Source organism: Hyperolius riggenbachi, chromosome 6, assembly GCF_040937935.1.
Source record: "Hyperolius riggenbachi isolate aHypRig1 chromosome 6, aHypRig1.pri, whole genome shotgun sequence".
Lineage (NCBI taxonomy): Eukaryota > Metazoa > Chordata > Amphibia > Anura > Hyperoliidae > Hyperolius > Hyperolius riggenbachi.
This window is the reverse complement of record NC_090651.1, coordinates 142,213,482-142,237,471: the sequence shown is the minus strand read 5'-3', so window position 1 is coordinate 142,237,471 and position 23,990 is coordinate 142,213,482. Positions and strand designations below refer to the sequence as shown.

At 43.5% G+C, this 23,990-nt stretch overlaps 1 protein-coding gene and 1 long non-coding RNA gene across 7 annotated transcripts in view; one reads left to right on the top strand and one right to left on the bottom strand.

Annotated features, from left to right (window-relative positions):
• Positions 1 to 23,990, top strand: part of COL11A1 (collagen type XI alpha 1 chain) — a 782,075-nt gene that overhangs the window by 31,477 nt on the left and 726,608 nt on the right. The window lies entirely within an intron of this gene.
• LOC137522567 (uncharacterized) overlaps positions 1 to 23,990 on the bottom strand; it is a 57,869-nt gene that overhangs the window by 12,240 nt on the left and 21,639 nt on the right. The window contains exon 3 of the long non-coding RNA XR_011022336.1: positions 21,868 to 21,997. This is a non-coding gene — a long non-coding RNA (uncharacterized lncRNA). The remainder of the gene's footprint in view (positions 1 to 21,867; positions 21,998 to 23,990) is intronic.

Sequence of the window (23,990 nt, the reverse complement as noted above, 5' to 3'; positions counted from 1 at the left end):
GCTAGGACAAAAACGCCCAGTGCTATAGTCACACGAATGGTCTATACTGCAAAGGTGCTCACATATAATGCAAATTTCCACACCACCCTCTACCCAACAAGTTTCACCCTTAATGGGCCTTATTAGGAGTACATATACAGTGGAGTATGTATAAATAATATATAAATAGTAAGCCCCCCACCAAAATACAGTGCAAATAAACAGACAACCATCTCACAACCCAATACTGAGCCAAATGGCTGCTGTAACGATCCGCTCAGCTGCCTGCACAGGCAGGCAGCCTTTTGATCATTATTCAGGTCTGCATGCTGCAGGACTCTGGAAAGAAGACCTTCTGTCAGTTTTGCAGCTTGTGCTTGCTGAGGAATTTGCATACGTTGTCATGCAAATTGCCTGGCCACATTCATTGGAGGCGTGTACTATAAGTACTATGTGTGTCCCACAATGCTTCGCTGCTCATAGAGGTTTGTTCCTGCTGGACTCACCTGGAGTGTCAGCCACTGCTATCTTAGTATAGTTAATTCTTGGGGAGTGCTCCTTGCATTCCTGGTTAGTGCAGTCAGTTTGTGTATAATTTGTACTGCCTATTCTGTCCTGTCTTGTCTGTCGCGATTGCGCTGTCACCAGCGGCGGTTGATAGCGAATCGCTCTGTCTTGTTTGGATCGCACTAGCCTCTAATGGTAGCGGCTGTGGATCCTTCTGATCTAGTTCCTGGAGTGTAAGCTGGAGCAGCGGTTGCTACCAGCTACCTCATCTGATCTGTCTTGTTTAGATCGCAATAGCCGCTAGCGTTAGCGGCTGTGGATCTTTCTGATCTGTGTTCCTGCTTGGATCACACTTGCTCTGGCGGAAGAGCGGTGGATCCTTTCTGCCTAGTTCCTGTTTCTCGTTTGTCTGTCTTGTCTGATACGGGCGCTTGCTGTAGGCTCGATGAGGTAACCGTTAAGCAAGCGTTCACGTTCTTTGTTTCATGTTTGTCTGTTGATGGTTAGTTAGGCGTGCTTGTCTCTATTGTGCTTATCACGTGGAGACCGCGCATAACCGCGTGCACTGTTGCGAATGAGTGCGGTGTTTGCGGTTAGCTAGCGTTTATTATTTTCCGTATCTTCTCATTGTATGATTTGCTGTGCCTTTGCTATCCTCGTATTCTGTTCTGATCTGCCTTGTGTCACTTCTGGCAATCGCCGTTCTTGGCGGTTGCGTTTCTGTTTCGCACCTGCTGTTGTGTGTGCGCGGTCGCGGGGTGGCGACTAGATTGGCGCACACACATACAACCTGTCCCTTTGCTCGTTCTCATTCGCAATCGCTTCTCTTGTGATTGCGTTCTGCGCTTCGTACAATTCCTGTCTGGCATTTGTGGAGGTACAGAGGATTGGTTCCTCTGCACTCCCCAGCGCCATCTGCTGACAGGAATTTCCCTCTACTGGTGCTTACACCAAAAGCTGGTTTCTAGTATCTTGACACGCTTGTGGAGGACCTCCGCAGTGTCAGCGCACATCTTTGTGCGCTGAACACGGAGATATCCCACAATCGTTACAGCTGCCCTGCACAGCACCAATATATGTGTGGCATGGATCTTGAGGTAATAAAACAAACAGGAAGCGTCAGAATACATCAAAGAAAATTCGCAAAACTTATCTCCCAGGAGAAAGTGTTTTCTCTTATTTACAGCTGCTAGCAATTGAAAGTGTGCCAAAAAGTAGGTAAAGAAGTAGCTTCAAACTTTTGTGAGCATTATCTTGCTTCTGTAGGAAGTTTGTTTTTTTTTTTTTGTTGTTTTTTTATTGATCAGATGTGAAAACAACTCCTGTGAAAAAATTCAGGAGAAAATTAATTTAATAAAAGTCCTTATTTATTTTTCACGCTAAATAAAATCTTTTCAGCACCCAACAAGTAAAACGTGTACAAAAAAAGGAAGGTTTCTGTCTCCGCAGCGGACGCAGCACCTTTGCTTATGCAATATCACATTCAAATCCCCCTGCCGTGCCAATGTGCGCCAATGGGGATTTGGATGTAATATCCAAACAAATGCTGCAGGTACTTTTTGTCCCCCTCACACTAATCGATTCATTTCAATTCTGCATTGCCTCGCACTCATGCCATTCCCCTATGTTGCATGTATTCTTGTTTTGACCTACCGTTGTTTGTCACCCCAGTTATTGATGTTTGTAATCCCATTCATTGTTCTGTGCTGTGCAATATATTGATGCTTTATAAATAAAATAAGTAGCAATAATCACCCTGCTCCTAGAAAACATAAACAAAATTAGTGCACACCAAGCAGGCTGGCTTTCCACCTATCATCAAGAGTAATTATTTTGATTGGTTCAGCCTAAATAAATTATTGGTGGAGCATTCCATTACTTGGTAGTACATCTCAGCGCAAACAATCAACTGAGTTGCAAGACACCCTCAAAAGAACTCAGAAAAAAAGTTGTTGACTGGCACAAGCCAATAATATAATATATTGCTTATTGTAAACCTGTCAGAAGGAAGCATCTCTTGGACAGTATGTTGGCTAAGTGGCTAACGCTGTCACCTTGGACATCATTTGTTTGAAGCACTCTGTGGAAATGTTGCCACTATTTAGATACATTATAATAATTTAAAGCATTATGAATGCCTTTCGCATCTAAGGCCTCATTCACATCTGCTGCGCTGAGAAACGTGTGAAAGCACGTGGCAAAAAACGCATGTGCACAGGGCAGTGCGCTGTGAAAAGCGCACAGAAACGGCCCTGATGTGAACGAGGCCTTATAGTGCTTCTTTCTAACTAACAGAGAAATGCATATGTTTGTTGGAGGGGAGTTGACATGATGAAGCTCTGCATTTAGAACATTGTGTTGAAATTTGCATATTGACTACCTTAGAATTCCCTGCAGTGCTCTAGAGGATACATGAGGTTATATGTGGGCATCTGCTTACTGTCTTAAACATTTAGTTCAGCCTTTTAGTGTTAGGATAACACACAAGTTTGTTCATTGTGTAGCATAACTTATAAATGTTTAAACGTTTTATTGTACTGTATTGCATTCTACAAAAGTCTTCATTTTATATCACATCTGTGGTATTTCAGTACTAAACAATATAATGAAAATGAAATACAATTATATCTTCATAATACTTTAAAATCACCATAATTGTTTGTTATTTTGTCAGAGAGAAATGACCTTGCAGAAAAAAAGTATCAAGTATTTGTTGATCACAACGGGGACATTAAAGCTCTTTTTCTTGCTAACATGCCTTCTGTTGGTTGGGGAATTGAGCCTGATTTTCATGAGCTAGGAGAAAAGTCTGCAGTAGTCACGATTCATTTTCCCTTGATAAAAATCAAATTCCAAGGTTAGCTGAAGAGAAAACTACAGTTTGAGATAAACTAGATGCACTAGGTTATATTAGATGTGCATTCCGTTTGTAATTTTTTAATGAAAGTGAAATTGGTAGACAGAGTATCCCCAAAACATGCATAAACTTGATTGCAGATCTAAGAATGTGGGACTAATTGATTAAAGTTAAAGTAAAATCAAGACCAAGTGTACATCTCCCTTTAGCCACTGGATAATTGCAGCTTTCAATAGTGGACATTGGCCACCAGTAATTCATGTTTGCAAACAGCATGCAAACCACAGTGATCTGCAAGTGATTTACTTTATTTATCTTGATATGGTTTTCCACTTTGCATGGGCAAAAGTCTAAAAAGCCTCAGACTGTGTTCCCAATTTTGCCGAACCACGTGCGGCCAGTGGGAGCTGATGGTCCGCCATGGTCCGGCTGTAGCTCGGAGCAGATGCGCTCCTGCATATGCTATATGGGGGAATGTGTCCACCTGCCTGGAAATTATCACGGACTGCATCAGACCCCGTGGAGCCTTTGCAGCATTACAAGTGTGAACAGCTCCTACTTATAACATAGGATCCGTTCACTGTTGAGCGGAGAACGGACAAAAAATGACCGTTCCACCGCTTAAAGGGACACTTAAGTAAAAAAAAAATGAGTTTTACTCACCTGGGGCTTCCAATAGCCCCCTGCAGCTGTCCGGTGCCCTCGCCGTCTCCCTCCGATCCTCCTGGCCCCGCCGGCAGCCACTTCCTGTTTCGGTGACAGGAGCTGACAGGCTGGAGACGCAAGTGATTCATCTCGTTCCTGACCACAATAGCGCCATCTATGCTGCTATAGCATATATCATTGTTATGATCATGTCTGCAGCGTTTACTGATGGCTGCAGTGGTATTGTAACCCAAGCAGTTCTGATGTCATTACATGCATTTTCTTGCATAGTTTGGTTTGCACTTAAACTAGTTGCTGATTCCATCTGCAGTCACTCTGAAATTAATGACAGTTTAACATGCTCTTGTGTAAACAAACATTGTCTGCTGCAGTGGAGGGGCAGTCCCTTTCCTGCAGGCTGCATATCATTGTCTGCCTTTTCCTGCTATCAGCCTGTGATTAATTACCATTCACTTGTGTGGGAATCTGCAGGTCTGCTCCCATTGGATGACCTCAGTATAAAGAACTGCTTCCTGCAATGTCTCATGGGCTACCATAGTCTCAAATTGTATCTGTTACTCTGCTCGTGCCCCACCTCGTTCCTGGTCCGTGTGGACTGCGCTGACTCCTGCGAAGGGGTCAGCGAGTCCTCCTAGTTCTGCTCTTGTTCTAGAAGTTGCTACTTGCTTGTCTTGTGTCATATATTGGTTCATCGCCAATATATACGCATACTTGCGCATTTTGTTATTTTCCTTGTATTTGTGTTACGTTGATATATCAGTGTCGCTGATATATACGTACACGAACTGTTTATTTCCTGTGTTCAGTTAGTCAGTTTTCCAGCACGTTTTGGTAGTTTGCGCGTACCGTGAACACCCGTGCTGAGCTAGTTATCCTGTTCCTGGTCCTGTTTGTGGATTGCGTTCATCTCTGCGAAGAGATAGCGAATCCTTCTGAGTCCTGTTCCCTGTATTACTCCAGTCCTAGTCAGCGTTCCTGCTTATGTCATATATCGGTTCATTGCCGATATATACATATGTTAGTCAGACCTTACAAAGAGTTTCATTGATAGCTGTAATTGTAATACGCTAGGAAAACATACTCATTGTATATTTATCTGTGTTACGTTCATCTATCTCGATCCTGCTATTTTCTGACTATTCCTGTCCTGTCTTTGTGAGGCACGCCATCGCCGCCACGCATTGGCTGCCTCATTCCAGTCTGTCTGGTTTTGGACGCTTGCTGTCGCTAAGTAGCCGCTAGCTAGCAAGCGTTCATTCTGTCTACTTGTTCTGATCTCCTCAGTCCTGGTTTATGCGCTCAGCGCTACTTGCGCTGAGACGTTATTACGAAAGTGTTGTTTGTGGCTGTTCGGATCTGCACCGACTCTGTGCACCACAATCTCCTATTGGAGTCAGTCCTCTCCTCCACTAAACTGGGGATATCCTGATCCCTTGTGCTGGTGTGTGTACCTCCTTCACGTCAGCTTATGTGTTGTATGCTGACTGTGGAGATTACACCTCCAAGCTTAACAATCATATACCATATAGCAGCGTAGAGGGTGCTAATGTCTCTGGGAACGCGAAGAATCACTCACGTTCCCAGCCGTCAGCTCCTGTCACCGAAACAGGAAGTGGCTGCCGGCGGGGCCAGGATGATCGGAGGGAGACGGCGAGGGCACCGGACAGCTGCAGGGGGCTATTGGAAGCCCTAGGTGAGTAAAACTCATTTTTTTGTTTGACTTAAGTGTCCCTTTAAGTAGGAACAGAGCCTAAGGGTTACTTTCCAATAAGGGGGATTCAGAGCTATTCTCCACATGCAAATTAGGACAGGGTATCACAGCCTATTGAAAACAATAATTTCTTCCAAATTTGTATGGGGGAAAAATAGATGATGTGCAGCATTTTATCGCTTCACGTATGTAAATCCCCATAGCCATGCATGGCGTGTTTAGAGAGATTCTGAAACGTACTCTGGACAGACATGGATTCTGGCACCTGCCCTTCGGGCTCATTCCCACTAGGGGTTATTCGGAGAAATGCCCTGCTCACAAATTCGGAGGGAGTATCGGCCAATCTGCAGCATTTTTGCATCACGCATGCAAATTATCATTGCTGTGCGTGTCCCTGCTAGAGGGATTTGGATGCATAATCGCATCAGAACAAGTGCGGATGTGTGTCTCGGAGACACATGCAAACATAGTTGGAAACAATGCCTTAGTCAATAAGGGCATTCAGGTTTCCTCTTACTATTCCCTGAGATACCCACAGGAACAGTACCATCTATGTGCTGCTTGCAGACACATCCGCTTTTCTCCTACAGCACAGGGTGGACCCTCCACACCACACAGCCTTTGTGTACTTCACACAGATTTCCTATTTTTCTACTTTGGTCACTGGTCATTCGCCCATATGGACAGAGCTTCTCTTCAGGAGTTAGGAATGTGCAGTATGCTCTGTAATGCTGGGAATACACGGTTCGTTTTTGAGCCATTTAGATGTCTAGATAGATAATTTTCGACATGTCCGATCTCCTGCTTGATCATTTTCCCACTCGATTTGTGATAGCAGTGAATGGAAAAATATAAGAAAAACAAGCATAAGATAAGAGTAACGATCGCACGGGAGAATCGAGCGGCAAAAGCGAGCCGTGTATGCCCAGCATAAGCCAGTTTTACTCCTCTTATGCTGGGCGTACACGGCTCGTTTTTGCCGCTCAATTCTCCCATTCGATTGTTTCGCGGCTTGATTCTGCAGTCGATTCTCTTATCTTCCGCTCATTTTTCTTATCTTTTTCCATTCACTGCCATCACAAATTGAGCGGCGAAACGATCGAGTGGGAGATCGGACATATCGGAAATTATCTATGGAGCCATCAAAAACGAACCGTGTATTCCCAGCATTACACAAGGGAGGACTCGACTCAGACTTCAGTCCTTGCCTTACATCACCTGGTCAGGCCAGCCAGAGGACCATGTGGCTGGCAGCCATTTTCCTAAACTGAAACAAAGGACTTTTCCATTTTGTCTGGACTCGTGATTCTGAAACAATCAGATTCTGAAACAAAGGACTTTAATTTTCTTCCACAAAAGGACATACTACTCCAAAACCTTTGTGTATTTAGTTTTCTCCTTTTTTGTTTATTTTATTTTCACTGTGGCTATTGTCTTCATAACTGTTACTTTTTAATGATTTTCTGTATATATTAATTATTTATATTGCATTTATAATAAAAAGACCTTAAGTCATTTTTTTGGTCTCAGCTGCAACCTTGCTTTTCAGCCAACCAGAACGAATCCTAGCCTTTCGGAAGATTCGCTACTTGGAAGTATTGTATTGATATAGCCAGAGTAGAGTGTTTTAACCATTTCTGTTTGCAGGTCTAGAATAGTTAGAGCGGGTTTCCCTTTTCCCGGATGAAAGGGATGGTGGCAGTTTTGTACCCTGAAATATTGTAGTTTTCTATTATTGTAGCTCACACGCTACCTCCTAGTCTGCTGCCAAATTTCAGTAGTTTCAGTACACTGATTGCATTCAGGAGGTTGGATAGTCTGTGTATTGAAATATCTTGGAAGGCATGGAGTGGTCCAGCCACTAAGGGGCGTGTGACTCCCAGGACGACCTATTGTGTCGGTAACGGGGTCTCTCACCAAGAAGGTGAGCATTTACTTGGCTAGACACCTTCAACCTCATGTACAGGCTTATGTCAGAGACACTTCCCATCCCTTACAAGTCCTTAATGGGTTTCAGGTCCCAGCCAGCACACTGCTTGTGGCCCTTGATGTGGATGCCCTGTACTTCAGCATCCCCCATGACTGTGGGATTTGTGCAGCCAGTACCTTCCTTAATGAACTGAGCATTTTGCATACCACCCACAATGCTTTTCTGCTGTCCTTGCTTGGATTTCTGCTGTCCAACAACATCTTTGTATTTGACAGTTACCACTACCTCCAGGTGCAGGGTGTGGCGATGGGGACTACCTGTGGCCCATTGTATGCCAAGCTGTACGTGTACAAATGCAATATTTTTTTCATATGGTGCCTTGTCTTTGTACATGTGCCATATTCTCACATGGCACAGGTACATAGATCTTTTATTCTTTTCATCTTATTGCTCAGGACGGGTGACTGCCAACTCCTAGCTGAGTTTGTGAGGTGCCAACAACCACAATTCTACAATTTACTGTACAGGGTGAAGACACAAACGCCTCCTTACTTGATTTGAGAGTTACATTTATACTAGAGGGTGTATTTCAACATCCCTCTTTTTAGCAAGGATACTGCCACCAATTCTTTATTGAGGGCAGACAGCTTCCACCCCTCGCATAGTGTCAGGGGAATCCTCGTGGGGCAGTATGTGTGGAGGAATTGCTCAAATTTGAGCTCTTTTGAAGAAGAAGCCAAGTGTCTCTGTATGCGTTTTAGAGAGGGGGGTACCGCAATGTACATCTAAGAAGAGCAAATCAGAGGGCAATATGTTCTGATAGGGACTCTATGATTACAATCGAGCGGAAACGCGATCGGGTGACAGATTATGCTTCTGTACCAAGTTCTGTTCACAACATAACCAGGTAACTGATATCATGAAACATCACTGGTTTATTTTACTCAGTGACACAAAACTGGGCTCTTTCATACCTGAGACTCCCAGCTTTTCTTTTGTAGAGCACCTTCTCTACGCGACATGCTGGTGCGCAGTCAATTCTCTGCCTCTGGACTGGCTTCCAGCCATTATATGGTGAATTGCACATACAGGTGTGGGGGGTGCTCTGTATGCCGTTACATGGCAGTGGGGAAGAGTGTCGTGCTGCCAGACAGCAGGATATGGACCCTTTCTAATTTTGGTAATTGCTATACCATTCTGGTTATATATATCGCCTGACTTGCCCATGTGGAGCCTTCTATGTGGGCAAAACAAAGAAGGAGTTCAGAAAACGCATTAATGAACATATAAGTAATGTTAACAGTAAGCATCCCTTCATGCCGTCGCCAGAGCCTCAGCACTTCAAAATCATCCATGGTGGGGGTCTATAAAGACATACAATTTATGGGATTAGATCACATTCACCATACGTGGGAGCCATTTTGATAAACTTGCTCTCCAAAGGGAGGCACGATGGTTTCATGAATTGAGGGCGACCTCTCCACCTGGTTTAAATTATTACGCATTTTTTTGTCTGTTTTTATCACTGTAGTATGTCTTGATTGTCGCTGTTTGGCGAACAGTCATCTGGTGTGTGGGGTCTTGGTGGCAGTCCCTTCTGGGATGCGTGATGGGACTCCCAACTCAGTGGTAGTATTTTGACTCCAGCCAATATATTTAGCTTTTCGCTAATCGTTGTAGTCGTTAACCACTGATCAACTAGTGTCTTGGGTAGGGGCAGTTATATTCCTGCCCCCTCGTTTGTTTATAATACACTTTATGGTCAGGAGACATCTTACAAGTCCCCACCTTTTTAGATAGATTTGTTTATTTAAGATTTGCATAGGGTTTTTTACTTCTAATTCCATGTTGATTCATGCCTTGCCACGGCCAGACGGATCTCCGCTGCCACTCCACTTTCCCTGCTGGGCTTGCACACCCAGTACTTTCACTGTGCGCCGATGCAGATTGATCTTTGGACATCCGATTGGTCCGTGGGTGGCATTAATATGTGAGTATGGTGACCTGAGCCTGTGCATGCCCCCTTGAGGAAGCCAGAAATCGTACCAGCGAAACATGTAGGGCTTGTTCGGCGTGCTGGCATGACTCTTGGCTCCCGGCAGGAAAGGGGTACCCGGCAACTAACAACCACTGCACAGGCTCCTCTCACAGTGCCTGCGGCTTTCCACATCGCACTGTTGGGGTGCAGCACTTCCTTTTGGCTATTCCTTCAGGGCTTTCGACATGGTATGTGGTTGGGACATATCCAGCTGCGTACAGACCATATGGGGGGCAACGGATGTGGTATAAAATCACAGCATTGTGACAAACATTTCACTTCAACCTCTGTTTTTGTGTATGTGGTAGTTGCCACAGCATGCAGGTGTGTGAGTGTGTGTGTTTCATGCTAGGAGAGCCGGCTATCCTGAGGGTCATTTTAACTTTTTGTATACATTAAAGTGACACTGAAGCAAAAAAAAAGAAGTATGATATAATGAATTGTATGTTTAGTATGGGTAATTCTTAGGATATTAGTAGCAAAGAAAAGAGTCTCATACTTTTATTTTCATATATATATATATATATATATAATATATATATACACATATATATATATATATATATATATATATATATATATATATATATATATATATATATATATATATATATATATATATATACATATACATACATATATATATATATATACATATATATATATATATATATACACATATATATAACGGAAAATTGTATACTCACCTAACGGTAATTTTCCTTTCCCGATGCATCCATGTCAGCACAACGGTATTAGTCCCGCCCTAATACCCCACAGGACACGTGTGTATAAAGATCTTACTGACCCTCCCACATTCGTCTTGTAACTAGTACCTCACCGCTCAATGGGAGGGTCCCTTGTGCTGACATGGATGCATCGGGAAAGGAAAATTACCGTTAGGTGAGTATACAATTTTCCGTTTTCCCAATGCCTCCATGTCAGCACAACGGGACGTAACTAGAAAAAACAACACGGGAGGGCGACTGGAGCAGGTAAAATAAAATTTATTAACATAAACTCCAAAAAAAAAACTTGAAACCTCAGGCAATAGAGGAAAAAGAGGGACAGGAAGATAAAACAGCTCTCCCAAAGTCCACTGTAGTATTATGAGCAGTATCAACCTGGTAGTGTCTAACAAATGTGTTAATTGTACTCCAGTTGGCTGCCTGGCATATCTTAGATACAGAAATATTAGAACTGGCTGCCCAAGAGGCTGCCAGGCCTCTGGTTGAATGGGCTCGAATGTCTGATGGAGGAGCCCTACCTGCCGCTTTATAGGCTCCTTGAATAGTGCGCACCAACCATGATGCTATGGTTCTAGCTGAGGCTGATTCACCCTTACGATAACCAGCTGGAACTACGAACAGTCTATCCGACTTCCTAAAGTCTCTCGTTGCATCCAGGTATGATTTCAGGGCTCTGGCAACATCTAACGAATTTGCTATTGGAGAATGATCCTGGTTAAAGGTAGGTAAAGACCACTCCTGGTTTATGTGTAGGGTAGATGTAACCTTCGGGAGAAAAGTTTGAACAGGGCGAATTTGTACCCTATCTTGATAAAAGGTTAGATAGGGTTCCACATGGCTAAGGGCCTGAAGCTCTGACGATCTCCTGGCCGAGGTGATGGCCACCAGAAAGACGGATTTAAGTGTCTTGTACCACACTGAACAGGTTTCAAGTGGTTCAAAAGGAGCCTTCGTCAAGTAGTGCAATACCAACGGCAAGTCCCATTTAGGAAAGATAGGCCTGGATGGAGGTCGCATCTTCATTACACCTGCCACAAAACGTTTCACTAAAGGCTCGGTGGCCCAACGGTGGTCTGTTAGTGTTGATATTGCCGAAATGTGTACCTTAATCGTATGATAGGCCAGCCCCTTGTCCAATCCTGCCTGAAGGAATGCCAGGAGTTGATGAACAGGTGGATGCATAGGATCAAACATTTGTTCTTTAGCAAAGTTCATATAAACTCTCCATATTCTGTGGTATGTTGCATTAGTATTGCCCTTCCTTGATTTCAGAAGTGTCATAATGACTGACTCCGAACAGCCGAGATTCTCTAGTTTCCGCCTCTCAATTTCCACGCCCTGAGGTTCATGCGGGCCGGATTCGGATGTAGTACCGGCCCCTGTGAGAGCAGGGTTCTGGTGAGTGGTATCTGAAAGGGTTGCGTCATCGCTATCTGAGCAAGCATAGGGAACCAGGGCCTCTTGGGCCACCATGGAAGGACTGCTATGAGAATTACTGGCTCCGAAGCTAACCTTCTCAATAGTCTGGTGATCAGAGGGACTGGTGGAAAGACGCAAGCGATCTGAAATGTCCAGGGTGCCACTAGTGCATCGTGTGCCTCCGCCTCCCTCTCTGGATAACGGCTGAAATATCTCCGACACTTTCGGTTGGACCTGGATGCCATTAGGTCCAATTCTGGCGTCTGCCAGTGCGCACAAATCGCTCTGAATGCTGCGTCCTCCAGTTCCCATTCGTTGTTGGAGATCAATGATCTGCTCAGATAATCTGGTATTATATTGATCTTCCCTGGAATGTAGGTTGCCGTTATCGACCTCAGGTCTTTGACTGCTAGTGTAAAGATTAACGATGTCTCTTCCATTAAAGACTGGCTGTGGGACCCCCCCTTGGTTCCGTATGTAGGCTACCGCCGTCTTGTTGTCTATTTCTAACAGCACATTCCTCCCCTGAAGAGTAGTCTTGAAGTGGCACAGGGCACAGAGGGCCACCCGCAGTTCCAATTTGTTGGCTGGCCAATTTGTCATATTTGACGGCCATCTCCCCTGCGCTATTTGAGAGCCGCAGACTGCCCCCCAGCCTTTCAAACTGGCATCCGTGGCTACCACTATCGGTCTCTCCGCACTCAACGGCATCGTCTTTGTCAGGTTCTGATCTGCGAGCCACCAGTACAGGCTCTTCTTCATGAGATGTGATATCAAAATTGTCTGACTCATACTGCATCCATCCCACTGTTGTAGGAAGCCCCTCTGCAGACCTCTTAAGTTCCAATGGGCCCATGGTATGAGTGGTATCGTGGAGGACATTGTCCCCAGCACCTTCAAGCAGAACCTTGCCTGGACTCGTGAGGACAGTAGGACCTGTAAGACCCTTTGTTTTATTACCGGGATCTTTTCTGTTGGTAACCCCACCGAGTTCTTTAGTGTGTGAAATCTTGCACCTAGGTAGACTAAATCCTGAGATGGAATGAGGTGGCTCTTTGTGTAGTTTATAAGCCATCCGAACTGTGTCAGAGTTTCTAAGAGAATCTGCCTGTGCGCTAGGGCCTCCTGCGCTGACCCAGCTAGAAGAAGAACGTCATCCAAGTAATGGAAAACTCGTATATTCTGGAGTCTCACGATTGCTATTACCTCCAGCAAGAGTTTTGAGAAAGTTCTGGGAGCCGTGCAGATGCCGAAGGGCAAGCATACGAACTGGAAATGGAGGTTTCCCACAGCAAATCTTAAGTATTTCTGAAGATTGTTTTGGATGGGGACATGGAGGTAGGCATCCTCGAGATCTATTGACAACATGAAGTCGAGGGGCCTGACCACCATTATAATTGTGTTTAAAGATTCCATTTTGAAATGATCGAGATGGATATAAGAGTTCAGATCCTTTAGGTCTAGTACTGGCCGAAGATCGCCGGACTTCTTCAGGACAAAGAATAGTTTTGAATAGAAGCCCCGATATCTTTCCACTGTGGGCACTGGCACAATGGCTTGTTTCCGAACTAGATCTCCGAGATATTTCTCCAGAATCTCTATCTTCTCTGTTGAGGAAGGTATCTTTGTTGGTCTGAAATGATTGTTCGGGGGCCGTCTTTTGAAAGTCCAGAAGTGGCCTGTAGACACAGTCCGCCTGACCCATGGTGACTTTATCTGTTTTCGCCATATGTGACTGAACAGTCTTAGTCTGGCGCCGACTGGACCACTCTGGACTCTCGGATTGTCAAAAGGACTTTTTGGCCTGCGGGCCTGGCTGTGCGGTCCTCTGTTTCGATAATCTTTCAATTGCCGACTGGGTTGCCTGCCAATTATTCCTGTTGCCTTTACCCGGCCTATAGGATCTGGCGTTACGGTATCTAGAACCCGTCGACTGAGAGAATGAAGGATTGAATCTTTTTTTAGGACGCTTATCCTGGGGAAGGAGACCCGACTTCCCCCCGGTCACCCTGGAGATAGCCGAATCCAGTTTGTCGCCGAAAAGAGACTTCCCATCAAAGGGGATCCTACACCAAGACTGGCGTGAGGTTGGATCCGCAGACCAGGACTTGAGCCACAGGGCCCTTTTTGCCGTAACTGAGTATAGCATTGTCCGGGCGGTGGATCTGACTGTCGATAGCCGCCTCTCCTACGAACTCACCAGAGACTTTTAGGTCCTCAAGTCTTTGCATCAGTAACTCCTTGTCCAGATTTTCCTGGATCCCCTGTTCCATGGCTGCCGTCCAAGCCTGTATGGCTTTTCCCACAGAAGTGAGGGTTATGGCTGCCCTACATGCACCTCCAGAACTAGTATACAGTTTCCTGAGGTCCAAGTCCTGCTTACGGTCAAGCGAGTCTATAAACGAGATGGAGTCTTCAATCGGGAGAGTTACATGCTTCGCTAATCTCGCCACTGATGCGTCTACTATCGGTGCACTGTCCAGTATCCTGGTCTGTTTCTGCGGTAGAGGGTACAATTTTGAGAGTCTATTGGCTAATGGTGCCTTCTTTTCCATTTTTTGCCACTCCTCATCTATTATAGCTTGGATCTCGTCCATCACTAGGAAGGCCAATTTTGACTTGTCAAGGTGTTTATAATAGCTTTTTTTAGGTTTTTTGTTTTCCTCCGTTTCCTCTTCAGAGTCCTCCCAATCTATAGCTTCCCGTACGGCCCTGATAAAAGGCTCTACAAGGGCGAAATCAAAGCCAATATTTAAATCTGGCTCTACTGTTTTCATAGCTGAGGCAGAGGGCTGATCCTGCAGGGCAGGCTGACTAGGGAGACTGGCTATATAGTCATTCATTGAGTTTTGTACGGCCTTTTGAATGGCTTCCTCAATGTTCACCGGCTCCGAGCTGGTTCCTGTCCCCAGGTCCTGAAAGCATCTGGCGCAAACCAGCTTTCCTGGCACCACCTGCTTGCCGCAGGCCCAGCATGGCTTCTCTCTCCGATGGCGTGGCGGGGACCTGGATCTTGATCTTCTTTGAGACCGTGATCTGCTCCGTGACCGTCTCCTATAGTAGTCTCTAGGAGGAGAACGGGAGTCCCTCCAGTAGCGGTTGCCACCCGGGCTGCAAAGGAGATAGAGAAGTACAGGCCATTAGCGCTCCAAAATTGACCCCTTCGCAATCAAACCACTTACCAATAAGCCCCTTACCATGAGAAGGAACGCTGGTCTATGATGGGCCCAGGGGCATCCATTAAGGCAGCAGAGAAATATTATGCTGAAAGAGATGAAGCAGGAGAGAAACCTAAGCCATATATGCTAGCAGTACATGACCTGAATAGAAATGCGTGGTAAAGACCTGCAACACAGGGAGGAGGACCTACCCGTAAGGATCAAGCGACCAGGGAAGCGTGTCCGCATAGAGGATGCCGATACCGTCCGGATACCGACTGGGAGGCATACGCCGGCGATATGCCAGCTGTTTTAAAAACGCCGCGCGGCCCGCCCCCTGCACTCTCAGAGCAGAATAGCCAATCACTGAGGCGGCCGGATCACTTCCGGAGCGGCTGACACGCTTCCTGCGCGTGGAGCGCAGGAAGCCGCCGCTATGGAGCGCAAGAACGCGCTGACTAAGAAGAAGGAAAGGGAGGAAGGATGCCCGGCCATACATTGGTTTACAATGTGTCATTAGAGGAGGTAACGAGGGAGTCCTTCGATAAGCAACTTGATGCCCATAATCCCACGTTCCTCCAGACCCCCAAGACCAGCAAAACGGGGTCTCCACACGGAAGCCTATTTAAGGCTCTCAGGTGGCATCGCATCAGGGGAGGCACCTGTGCGGACGGGGCTACATGATGCAGCCGGTAAGGGGAAAAAATAAAATACACCTGCAGGAATACCTGCGACAGTCCTGTGAGATGGTGAGGGACAGGAAAAAAAGACGAATATGGGAGGGTCAGTAAGATCTTTATACACACGTGTCCTGTGGGGTATTAGGGCGGGACTAATACCGTTGTGCTGACATGGAGGCATTGGGAAATATATATATATATATATATATATATATATATATATATATATATATATATATATATATACATACATACATACATACATACATACATACATACATACATACATACATACATACATACATACATACATATACATATATATATATATATATATATATATATATATATATATATATATATATATATATATATATATATATACATACATATATATACATACACACATACATATATATATATATATATATATATATATATATATATATATATATATATATATATATATATATATATATATATATATATATATATATATATATATATACACACATACATATATATATATATATATATATATATACTATATATTTTCAGAGCCCAAACATTTTGGAAGGACAGGCCCGGCGTTCACTATTTATCGATTGCCCAAATTTTTGCTTTTGGCGCCCAAGAGCTGATATTTGCATTAGCGCTTATGGTGGTGCCCAAATTGTCCATTAGATGCAGGAGCTCAAATTTCCTGCTTCTGCACTGTAGTGTCTGCCTCAAAGCCACACTGATTGTAAATGACAAACAAATGACTTTTTCACTGTACAGCTCATGTACAGGAGATGATGCAAGCATACATGGATGCTTCTAGCACTGTGACATATGTGGAATTGTGTTACACATAGGACATTTCTTTGGAACAAAGGTAATCATAACGTGTACATGGCACTTCGCTGCCCGGTCATTTTGTCCCAGAGCTCACCCTGCTGCCGGTGAAATTCTGGACAGGGTTACAGTGGACATGAACTCTTGCACAGGACAAAAGGAAAAGATTATCATGCTGTTGTGTATCTTTTAGAGCAGAGGGGAAGTTCGAAGTTCAGGTCCGCTTTAATTACTATTCCCTGTCCGAGTCAGCAATTTGAAGGGAGAAGTAATTCTGGGTCTGATAGAGTCCAAATCACCACAAAATGCCAGGTATCATTCTGCATTGTAAGATGTACATATAGTTCACAACCGTTTCCACTAAAGGCTTTTTTGTTTGTTTGTTTTGCATGCGATTTCTCACATGGAAATAAAGAAAAATGTGCTAACTATGCAGAATGTTGCATGTGGCTACCATATAGGACAACTTTCTCCTCCTTTGCTTCCTTTGTAAAATGGATGGGAATGTTTGCATTTCACATGTGGAGCCATGGATAATGCATTATACACGATTCAAACTCGGACTACTGTGGCATGCGAAAAAATATAGACGGCTGCAATTTTCCCACAGTAGAACGCAAATTAAATTTTGCATTCAACGGACAAGAGCCCATAGACTTTTATTAGCATGCAACGTTTCGGTACATGAAAATGCAAAAATTCATAAGTAGTACTGATACAAACCCTTACTTTATGCTTTTAATAATGTGGAGTGCAACACTGAACTGAATTATGCTCTTTCTGCATTCTAGCCAATGTCCTCTAGATGTCACTATTGCACTGAGAAAAGCATATAAAGTTGTCGCTCTTAGAAGTTCCCTTAGTAAAAATGTTAGCATCCCAAAGCAGACAGACACAGCTGGCTTAAAGTACACCTGAAGGGCCTGTTCACACTTAGGGCCTTTTTGCCCTTTTTTCCAGCGCAGGCGCCCCCAAAACGCTTGTGCAATGAATCCCTATGAGAAGATTCATATCAGCACGTTGCGTCCGCTTTGCAGTCCGCAAACCGGTGCCTGGACCATTTATGGGGCGTTTTTGCTATAATGGAAGTTATAGGAAGAGCGCTAAACGCTCACAAAACCACTTACAACCACTCAAAAAAAACAACAATTGCGTTCGTGTTTTTTTTAGAATAAATACACTGTATTGCTTCAGGGAGTGAATGACAAAACCGCTCTGGAAAAGCGCTTAGAAAAACGCTTTCACCAAAAACGCAGCGTACAGTGGAGTGTTAGAAGGGAGGTAAAAAAAACGCTGCACAAAATCGAAAAACGTTTGAATTTGCGATTATGATTTTAGATGTGAACGAGCCTGAAGTGAGAAGAATATGGAGGCTGCCATATTTATTTGCTTCTAAACAATACCAGCTTCCTGACAGCCTGCTGATATCTTTGGCAGTAGTGTCCGAATCAAACACCTGAAACCAGCGTGACGGTAAATCCAATCAAACTTCAGTCAAAGCACCTGATCTGCATGCTTGTTCTGGGTCTATGGCTAAAGGGATAATGCTACATACACACTTGAGATAAAAGTCTTTGGAAAAGGCAAGATCACAGACCAATTTTACCCCCTCCATGTAGTATGAGAGCCATACCTACACAGTCTATTCTATTGAGCTGAACTCCCCATCAGATAAAGTCTTTGCAAGATGCTGCCCACAAAGATGCTGTAGACATTCAAAAGATCAGTATCTGCAAAAGATCTGTTCCTGCAAAAGATCCTTTCCTGCAAAATGCATTCATAGTCTATGATATCTGCAGATCTCAATACACACATTGTTTAACAGTCATTCATCTGCAGATCTGACAATCATCTGAAGATCCACCCTGGTCGATCTGATCTGCAGATGAATGTCTGTTAAACAAGGTGTGTATGAGGATCTGCAGATATCATAGACTATGAATGCATTTTGTAGGAACAGATCTTTTGCAGGAACAGATCTTTTGCAGATATTGATCTGTTGGATGTGTACAGCATCTTTGTGTGCAGCATCTTGCAAAGATTTTATCTGATGAGGAGTTCAGCTCAATAGAATAGACTGTGTAGACTAGAGCATGGCTCTCATACTACATGGAAGGTGGTAAAATTGGTCTGTGATCTTACCTTTTCCAAAGACTTTTATCTCAAGTGTGTGTGTAGCATTAGAGGCAATGGATCAGCAGGGCAGCCAGGCAAATTGCATTGTTTAAAAGGAAATAAATATGTCCGCTAACATATCCCTCCCTCTTCAGGCGTGGTTTAAAGTGGCAGCACACAAACTGTTAAGGGAGCACAGAGCTACAGTATGTTGCAGTATAACAAACCATTTTATTCTCAATATATGCGTATAAAAATCACTGACATATAAAAATCCCATCCATAAAAACAACTGTGGTCAGCTCAAAAAGGCACCTGTAACATGTATAAATTGTAAACATAGTGCTGAAGTGCACTCCTTGCAAAGACTAACGCTGAGAATTATATATTCTTCGGCTCATTAGGTAGTCCACAGTTAGTGACAACTTGATGGAGGACGGGATATATATCTTCATCCTATGACCCGTGTGCTATTGATTAGCATGCCTCTATATAAACATATCTATATACGCATTACAGCCACTGTATAATGTGTCAAACCTCTCAGCCCTCTTAATGGCGGCCATCAGTAGCATCAAGCCTTTTGTCTAACTCACGTGACTCAGCACTGAACCACGGATGCTTTCCAGTAATCCAGAATTTGGATCTCCTTCAACCGGCGTTTTGAGAGCTGGGACCGCTGATTTAAAAGACGTTCGACAGTGCAGCTGATTACAGCAGGAGCGAGAGGAAGCACACGGAGGCGCGGGGAGGACAAGACACCACCCACTCAACCAACGTCACTTGGCTCACGTGACGCATTTCATCGTATCGGATTTCCTCAGACGTGTAGCCCTGGTAACAGAGCCTTCCCTTATATACAGAAAGCGGGTAAGTGTTACGTACAAATTTATTCATAGTTGCATATTAAAAGTATGTCACTGAAACGTTCCAGCACATCAGAGCAATGCAGTGCAAGATCATAGAAAAGCTTTAATGTTCATATCTTTGTTTAAGCCTTGGGGGTAGAGGCTTCTGCACTCGTATATCCAGTATGATTCTTTTCTAAGTAATTGCTTGTCATAATCCCGTCTCCTTGGGCTGATGTTTAATTTAACGATACCCATCACTTTCAAATCCTTAAGGCTGGTACACACTAGAAATTTTGATTGGCCAATGATTGGTCAATTTTACCACCTCCATGTAGTATGAGGCCAAACAGATTTTCAATTCTATGCAGATTATATAGGTAAATGGTCATACTACATGGAGGTGGTAACATTGACCAATGATTGGCCTATCAAAATTGCTAGTGTGTACTAGGCTTAAGGATCAGAATTATGGACTATTTTGAAAGATAATGCAAGAGGATTTAGTTACTTCTTATCGATGGTTGTGCCCCTAATATTTGACGTGTTCATCTATTCTCACGTTTACAGGTCTATAGGTTTTCCCAATACAGATCAGGTCACAAGGACACCTGATTTGATAAATCACTTTTTCAGTAGAGCAATTAATAAAATAATTTATGTAAAAAAGTGGGTGGTGCCTTGTCCTCCCCGTGCCTCCGTGCGCTTCCTCTCGCTCCTGCCGTAATCAGCTGCACTGCCGCGCGTGTTTTAAATCAGCGGTCCCTGCTCTCAAAACGCTGGTTGAAGAAGATCCAGATTCTGGATTACTGGAAAGCATCCGTGGTTCCGTGCTGAGTCACGTGAGTTAGACGAAAGGCTTGATGCTACTGATAGCCGCCATTAAGAGGGCTGAGAGGTTTGACACATTATACAGTGGCTGTAATGCACATGTAGATATATTTCTATAGAGGCATACTAATCAATAGCACACGGGTCATAAGACGAAGATATATATCTCCTCCTCCATCAAGTTGTCACTTTAACTGTGGACTACCTAATGGGCCCGAAGGATATATAATTCTCAGCATTAGTCTTTGCAAGGAGTGCACTCCAGGACTATGGCCTCGATTCATAAAGCATTCCCGCATGCGGAAATGCTGAAAACAGCTCACTTTACCGACCACATCTGTATTTATAAAGGCTTTTTCCGCATGAAAAGCCGACATTCCTGAGAAGAGTGATAAATCACCGCCTTGCGCGGTGATTATCTTAACAAAAGTAACAAATGTCAATTCATGAAGAATAGAGGAAGCGGTATGCAGACGGGGATTACCGCTACCTCTGATGTGGCGAGAAGCGTGCGGAATACATTGCAGTGAATGGGACAGACCTCCCAAGCAGCAGCAGAGAGAACACCGCACGGAGGGACTCGGCCAGCTTCTTTTGTTTCCGCATGCCTACCGACAGCCTAACGCTAGCCTACAGCGGGATATTTCCGCACTCCTATCACAACTAGAAACATTTTTATGAATGACCACCCAGAAGGCTGAAATACCGACAGCGGTGTTTCCCCGCACGGATTTACCTTACCGACAGCACTTTTATGAATCGAGGCCTATGTTTACAATTTATACATAATACAGGTGCCTTTTTGGGCTTATCACAGTGGTTTTTATGGGTGGGATTTTTATATGTCAGTGATTTTTGTACGCATATATTGAGAATAAATTGGTTTGTTATACTGCAACATAGCTCTGTGCTCCCTTAACTGTTTGTGTGCTGGGATGTTCTATATTTTAGGGTGAGATGAGCTTTAATGATAAAGTGGTGATATCCTGTATATTTCTTGGTGCTTTAAAGTGGACCTGCACTCTTGCACAAGACAAAAGGAAAACATAGAGAAATGCACCCTGAATGTATTTAGAGAGTTTAGTCTGTCTAATTCCTACTCATCTGTAACTAATTACCAGCACTGGAATCTCCTCGGCCACCACAGAGCTGCTAATTTGTAAACACAGGATGTTAACCCTATGTCTGCGTCCATGAAAGCAGGAAGTAGACACACTGCAGATTTATTGCAAGATGTGTATCAGCTGTAACAAAGAAATGTTTTCTTTAAAAGTTATTATGCTGTTGCATATCTTTTAGAGCAGCGAGGAATTTCTGAGTTCAGGTCTGCTTCAAGAAATGCTGTCGGTGCGTCACAGTTTTATCCTGTCTATGCTGCAAACACACCAACGTATATTTCTGTTGTTTACATATCAGGGTAGAAAATTATTTTGATCATTAATATTCAAATACTTTTTGCCAGTACTCAAGTCCCTAAGGGCAGCCATTGTCTCTGCAACCCAGAATGCTTGTAATTTTGTGTAATTTTTTCATAACAAATACCTGAATTATGTATGCAGGTGTACAGGATGGAAGGATATATTTAAACATGCTTTTTTTCTTATATCAGCTTCAATGTTGCTCTTCCCACACAGTATAGTTACAGAGGCAACCTTTTCTGCATAACCCATGCCTGTATTTAAAAAAAAAGACACAACTTCAGGTATTCATAATGGTGCAAATTTTAGTAAACTATCGAATCTCAGTTAAATCATTCAGAAAGTTATGGAAACATTGCCAAAATGTTATGGCTGACATGCCCAATCAATCCTGAATCACATTAACATTCATTATCTTAAGCTGAGTACACACGTACGATAACGATCGTTCGAAAACGAACGATAACGACAATTGGACCGATAATCGTGCGTTCCAAATTTTCCAACGATCGTTTTTTTGGACGATAACGACCGTTATTGTTCAATCCGGCCAATCAAACCCGGGGGATTTTTTTCAAAAGATAATCGTTAAATCGTTGCAGTGTGTACAAAGATCGTCCGATAATTATTATCTGTAGAGTAGTACGCATGTTCTTATTGCCTGTCATAACGTCACTTCCGTTTGCGCACGCATTTTTTTATCGTTCGTCGTTCAGTACTTTATACTTATATCGTTCACGTGTGTACACAATCGTTCATTACGAACGATCTTTTCGGTCTAATTTGAATATCGTGTAAATGTCATGAATCGTTCATAACGAACGATCTTTATCGGACGTGTATACGAACCTTAAGGCTTAGGCCTCTTTTCCACGAACTGTTGAGCTGTGTGCTCAGCAAGCAGTTGCCAGGCAGCAGTGAGCAGTTACCGGGCAGCGACAAGCAGTGGTATACCAGGCAGCAGTGAGCAGTTGTGGGCGTTTGAGAGGCATTTCACTGCCTAGAAACAGTTCGTGGAAAATAGGCCTTAGTTCACACTGCAAAAATGCAATCACTTAACATACATGTAGCAATTGCCCCTAGTGTGAGCCAGCCCTTACAGAGCTGGTCATTTTGCAAGGGGGATTTTTTACATACACACGATTGTAACTGATTTAGACATTGTAAGCCTTTTGGATCTTTTAATGCTGTGGATCAATATTTAATTTGATCTGATTAATATGATCTTAATTATAATTGTTAATGAAAAAAATCACACTGTTAATCTGCATCTTTTGAATAATAAATGTAGTAAAATGTACTGCTACTGCAGAATTTGTGCCACTCGTATTTTCGACTTCCTAAAATGAAAGGAATTACAAGTATTTGGCTTCAAATGAACAAAAAGTTACTCCCATAAGACCTAGCTCCCAGCTAATGATTAGCTGCCAAGTTGACAGCCAAGCCACTGATTGGTCAGAAAGCTACCTTTGGTCATCACTGCTCTCTATTAACTCTCTGTGCACCTTCATTCTATTTCAATACATCTATACAGAGATAGAAATTCCCCCATAGAATTTTGTCTCTATACTGTATAGCAGGGCACATCACATTTGTCATGACACTTACAGTGTACCTGAAATGGGGTTCAGTGACCCCAGAAAATATACAGTGGGTTGCAAAAGTATTCGGCCCCCTTTAAAGTTTTCCACATTTTGTCACATTACTGCCACAAACATGCATCAATTTTATTGGAATTCTACGTGAAAGACCAATACAAAGTGGTGTATATGTGAGAAGTGGATCGAAAATCATACAAACTTTTTTAACACATAAATAACTGCAAAGTGGGGTGGGCGTAATTATTCGGCCCCCTGAGTCAATACTTTGTAGAACCACCTTTTGCTGCAATTACAGCTGCCAGTCTTTTTAGAGTATGTCTCCACCAGCTTTGCACATCTAGAGATTGAAATCCTTGCCCATTCTTCTTTGCAAAACAGCTCCAGCTCAGTCAGATTAGATGGACAGTGTTTGTGAACAGCAGTTTTCAGATCTTGCCACAGATTCTCGATTGGATTTAGATCTGGACTTTGACTGGGCCATTCTAACACATAGATATGTTTTGTTTTAAACCATTCCATTGTTGCCCTGGCTTTATGTTTAGGGTCATTGTCCTGCTGGAAGGTGAACCTCTGCCCCAGTCTCAAGTCTTTTGCAGTCTCCAAGAGGTTTTCTTCCAAGTTTGCCCTGTATTTGGCTCCATCCATG